The sequence below is a fragment of the Vulpes vulpes genome, chromosome 1 (genome assembly GCF_048418805.1).
Source record: "Vulpes vulpes isolate BD-2025 chromosome 1, VulVul3, whole genome shotgun sequence".
Lineage (NCBI taxonomy): Eukaryota > Metazoa > Chordata > Mammalia > Carnivora > Canidae > Vulpes > Vulpes vulpes.
The window spans coordinates 20,832,567-20,838,566 of NC_132780.1; the positions used below are offsets into that span (position 1 = coordinate 20,832,567).

The 6,000-nt window shown below is 42.5% G+C and overlaps 1 pseudogene; it reads left to right on the forward strand.

The window, feature by feature from the left end:
- Positions 1-2,690: 2,690 nt before the first annotated feature.
- On the forward strand, positions 2,691-3,787 carry LOC140595162 (vomeronasal type-1 receptor 1-like; annotated as a pseudogene).
- The last annotated feature ends 2,213 nt before the right edge of the window (positions 3,788-6,000 follow it).

Consider the following 6,000-nt stretch of genomic DNA (forward strand, 5'->3'; position numbering starts at 1 on the left):
TGTGTGTACATCCAGGAATACCTCTTCTCAGGGCAAACTCTGAAAATAAAGAAGGACAGCTTGGTTGACTGATCAGGGAAGGAGGCACAGTGCTCTCTGGGTGACCGAGGAAGCATATAATGAGGTCTTGTGGAGTCACATGGACATTAGAGATGCTCATGGATTCTGAGGTAGGATAGACTAGATTCAAGTGGGACATTCTCCAGGTGTAGAAGATGTGTGGCCATAAGTAGCAAGAACTGTGGGATTTAGGTCAAGGAAGAGACCAGTTTCCAAATGAAATGGAAACGCCTAGTATGAGCCAGTCATGGTGTCAGACTGATTCTAGAAACCTGAGGGCATTGAGGAAATTGACCATTTGGAAATATTGTAAGAGGAACCCTTTTTTTTTTTTTTTTAAATTTTTTATTTATTTATGATAGTCACAGAGAGAGAGAGAGAGGCAGAGACACAGGCGGAGGGAGAAGCAGGCTCCATGCACCGGGAGCCCGACGTGGGATTCGATCCCGGGTCTCCAGGATCACGCCCTGGGCCAAAGGCAGGCGCCGAACCGCTGCGCCACCCAGGGATCCCTGTAAGAGGAACCCTTGACCCAACATTGAGTTTCGATTCTATCACAGATGGCAACTCTGACTCTGAACTTAGATTCGTCCACAGAGAACATTGAAACACTTCTCTGCCTGCTGTTGAGCAGCTTTTCAGGAACTTTCCATTAATTACCGAAAATTACCATTAATTACCAGAGTGGCTAGTAAAGACTTGCAATGGGGATTAAATTTGCTTCTCACTGGAGATGTCTCAGACTCTCCGTGCAGACAGTATCACTGAGAAACAGATGACATGGTAATGGCATCTCTGTGGGGAGATTGGGTCCAGGGATCCTGTCCCTATAACTATTGCTCATCCTGATTGACACTGCCCTGCACAGAGCTCTGGAGCAAAGACCAGCCAGGTGAGTGTTTCCTTCTGTTCAGTCTCTGGGCAAAAACCAGGAGACAAGTAGTCTCCAGCATGAGAGGAACCATTACTGGGTTTGTGTAGAAAGGTTGTAGAGGACAGGTACTAATTCTGCCTGCATTCTGGCTAAGCTGGTGACTGGTGGACATGTGCTGGGGAGTGTCTCCAGATGGGACCACAGTGGAGAAATTCACTGTAGATTTCTGTGTCCTAAAGTCCCTGACAGTGAGAGAAAAAGATGGATATCTCCTTGGAATTTGAACCAAGCTTTGGATGACCAGAGTCACTGAACTCCTCAACCATGTACAAAAGAGTCTACCTATTTTCTCAAACCTAAAAGATTTTTTAGGCTTAATGAACATGTGTAGAAAATTGATTTGCAGAATTCGGGTTATAACTTCAAAATCCTGACATAAATAAGGTCCATTGACACACACAGATATCTATACAAACAGATATTCGCAGGAAAAAAAGTCTGTGGCATAATGATATGATTTAATGACCTTATTTCCCCCCCTTTCTGAAATCCTACTGCAGTAGGATCCAACTGCTTCTGTATTCCTCCAGAGATTTTTTGGGGTTATTTTTTTGTTTTGTATTGTATGTGTGTGTGTGTGTGTGTGAGAGAGAGAGAGCGAGAGAGAGAGAGAGAGAGAGAGAGAGGCATCAATGAGAGAAAAAGTGTTAGATGAACTACATTTAATTTTCAAGTCTCAGAAGTAGTTTGGTGGAACATGCTTTTTTTCCCCCTATTTGACATTGTAATACCTTTTCCTCATATCCCTAGTAGTGACAGATAATCAAAACAAAGAACTATTATGTACCATAATCATAGTTTCTATTGCTACTATTACTATTTCTAACATGATATAGGAACTAACTTTGTTTTGGCCACTGCGATTAACAGTTTACATGAAATTCACATTGTGGTCACTCTGAGGTCATATTAAAGTCATGTTGTATATTCAGAAGACTACTGATTTTTTTGAAGGTATATTCATCACTCTGATGAATAATATTAAGTGTTCTCAAAAGCAGACAGTTGATTTTCTTGCAATTTTAATAAGTTATATAATCTTATACATTTGAACACAAGTTTGCATTTTTTATCTCATTATCTTAGGTTAATGAACTGTGGTGACAGGATAATCATGAATTTTAAGAGTAGTACAGTATGTTCACCTCCTTTCATTTATCTGTTTACAAAGTGCAAGTTTACTTAACACTTTTTGTGGGTCACGAATATTTTTTCACAAGACAGGCATCATTCTTAAGTTCATAGTAGCTTACATTCTGGTGAAGAGTCAGAATATAAGAGTAAATATAAACCTTAAGAGACTCTTAACTCTAGGAAACAGAGGGCCGCTGGAGAGGAGGTGGGTAGAAGGATGGGGTAACAGGATGAGGAGCATTAAGGAGGGAACGTAATAGGATGGGCACTGGGTGTTGTATGGAACTGATGAATCACTAACCTCTACCTCTGAAACTAATAATACATTATATTAATTGAATTTAAATAAAAATTAAAAATGGAAATACAAATAATGTAAAATTATGAAATTGGTGTCTGTGACATGTTCTGGAGGTCCAGTCTCCTGTGGAATATGACTGTGTCTCCCTTGTCAGGAGAAGAAAAGCCCAGGATCCCTTTACGAGGTCCTACAATGTGAAGAGACCTCATGCGGTACTAACACAGTCTGCTCTTCACACCAGGCCACTCTGAAGCACCTACCATGTCTTTTCAGAGCAATGCCCTAAGAACCACAGGGGAAGGGGCTTTGAAAACCATCTTGCTTTTCCAGAGGGGCACTGGGGCTCTGGCCAATGTCACCCTCTTCTCCTGCAATGTGTCTCCACTCTTGCATAGACATAAACAGAGACCTCCCCACACGATTCTCACCCACATGGCTGTAACCAATCTCTTGGTTCTTCTCTCTGCTGGGATTCCCTACACGATGATGGCTTTTGTTTTGAGAAGGCCCCTGTTCAATCTTGGGTGTAAATTTGTATATATAATATGCAGAGTGGCTCGTAGCACCACCATGTGCTCCACCTGTGTTCTTAGCACGTATCAATTCTTCACACTCTCCTGGAAGAGGGTGGTGTGGATGATCCTCAGAGGACAATTCCCCAAGGTCATTGCTCCTTCCTGTTGCATCTGCTGGATGTTTGGTGTGTTTTCTTTTTATTTATTTATTCACGACAGGCACAGAGAGAGAGAGAGGCAGAGACACAGGCAGAGGGAGAAGCAGGCTCCATGCAGGGAGCCCGACGTGGGACTCGATCCCGGGGCTCCAGGATCATGTCCTGGGCTGAAGGTGGCGCCAAACCGCTGGGCCACCAGGGCTGCCGGGGGGTTCCGTGTTTTAATGAATGCCTGTGTTCCCACAAAAGTCACCGGTGCACAGGACATGGGAAATAGCAGTGTCACTCGAGGAAAGTGGTTCTGCCTATCCTTGAGTCCCAGTGCATGCACTGTCATCCTGTGGTTTGTCTCTGATACCATGTTTATTGGTCTCATGGTCTGGTCCAGTGGCTCCATGGTGCTGTTCCTGGTAGGTACCACCAGAGAGTGCAGTATATACAGGCCCCTAACAGCACCCAGAAATGCCCCCTGGAGAGCATAGCTGCACACACCATCCTTATGCTAGTGGTCACCTTTGTCAGCTTTTATGTGCTCAATTCCAGTTTTGCTTTTTATGTCACTGCCTTTTTAGATTTCCGTCTGCACTTGATAGATACCTCTAGTATTTTGGTTTTATGTTTCCCCACTTTTAGCGTCTTCCTGCTGATCCTTTACAACCCTGGGGCTCCTAAGTTCTGCTCTTGAGTTGTTAGAAATCAAATGTAAATGTGTGGAAGATAGCTTTGATAACCACCGTGATCACTCTCTTCAGCGACCGTTTATTCAGCACCAGTGTTTCACGCAACATCCACAGTGATCTCAGAGAGTGAACTTCATACTGTGGCTACACTGGGAAACCTCAAAGTCAACCCGCAAATTATGAGGTTGAAACAGACGTACAAATTTTTACATGTCCCCCCCCTTGACCAGTGTAGCTACTGAAACAAATCTCCTTTCTTCAGGAATATTTCACGTGTTTCTGCAAATTTTATCTCAGTGTGGGCACAACAAGCACCTGGCATACATTGGTACATAATCCAATACTGACACAATAAATACTACTCCAGGGAGGGCAGAGGCTTTACTTCACTGGTGCAGGTAAGAAACATGGCAGATGGAGACGTGTTTTCTGCATGACTTTGTTACTGCATTTCACTCCTATTTCTCTAATATGCTGTAATATTATACAGAAAATCAATGCTGTCCAGTGGGTTGCTTTGCCTTTAAACCATGTGGGTTTTCTTTACATGGTTGACCCTCAGTGAAGTTCATTGATTGGATAAATGAATATTAAGGAGGGTTTACAGCTGCCATCTGTAGATTTGTCTCTTGGATTTTCTAGTCTACCACTGAGATACAGAAACGGGGGACCCAGTTATTTCTTTGTCCCATTTGTTTTTAATCTCCCTTTCTTTTTCCTTTTGCCTCCTTTTCGGACACTCTGATATTTTTTAAATTAATGGTGTTAAGCTATAGCTATTTTTAGTGGTTGTTGCAGATGTTTTATTTTTTTATTTTTGCAGTACTCACAGTTTGTTTTATTAATATCCCTGGTTATAATTCTCCTAAATACATGTATATATCATTCAGCTTTAGTTTACAGTCTGATATATTGATAATTATTTTTACCCAGCTTCTTTCTCCCTCACTGTCTGGAGTTCCTCATTTTTCAGAAGCTTCTGGCCCATGGTAGATTTCCACTGCATTTGGCAAATGAAGCATCATTCATCATGGTAGCAACATGGGGCTGGACAAGCCGGTTAGGACAGAGCCTCGTTCACTGCAGGAGCACACTGTGACGGATGTGTGTGTTCCCTCATGGATTCCAAATGACAGAACATAGGCAGCCAGCTGTCTCAGTAAGCCACCATCTCTCAGGTTTTCCATCATTGCTTTGTGCAGCATGGTGCTAAGGAAGCCAGTCAACCTCTTTTGCTTAAGAAGCCTGCTGCATGAAGCTAGACAGAAAATGTGGGAATTGGGGGTGGGGGCTTAATAGGGAAGTCTGTGGTCTGTTGCAGCTACTTTTTAAAATAATAAATTTATTTTTTATTGGTGTTCAATTTGCCAACATACAGAATAACACCCAGTGCTCATCCTGTCAAGTGTCCCCCTCAGTGCCCGTCACCCATTCACCCCCACCCCCCGCCCTCCTCTCCTTCCACCACCCCTAGTTCATTTCCCAGAATTAGGAGTCTTTATGTTCTGTCTCCCTTTCTGATATTTCCTACCCATTTCTTCTCCCTTCCCTTATATTCCCTTTCACTATTATTTATATTCCCCAAATGAATGAGAACATATAATGTTTGTCCTTCTCCAATTGACTCATTTCACTCAGCATAAAACCCTCCAGTGCCATCCACGTTGAGGCAAATGGTGGGTATTTGTCATTTCTAATGGCTGAGTAATATTCCATTGTATACATAAGTCACATCTTCTTTATCCATTCATCTTTCGATGGACACCGAGGCTCCTTCCACAGTTTGGCTATTGTGGACATTGCTGCTATAAACATCGGGGTGCAGGTGTCCCGGCGTTTCACTGTTGCAGCTGCTTAAAGTGGATTTCCAAGGTATTACATTCTTTTTTTTTTTTTGAAGGTATTACATTCTAATTAGAATTACTGTTGACCATTCACAGATTACATAAGAATCTTATAATAGTGTAATGCCATATATCTTATAATGTTTTATGATATTGTTTTTTAAAAAGATTATTTATTTATTTATTTATTTATTTATTTATTTATTTATTTATGATAGACACCCCCACACACACACAGAGGCAGAGACACAGACACACACAGAGAGAGAGGCAGAGACACAGGAGGGAGAAGCAGGCTCCACGGCGGGAGTCCGATGCGGGACTCAATCCTGGGACTCCAGGATCGCGCCCTGAGCCAAAGGCAGGCGCCAAAC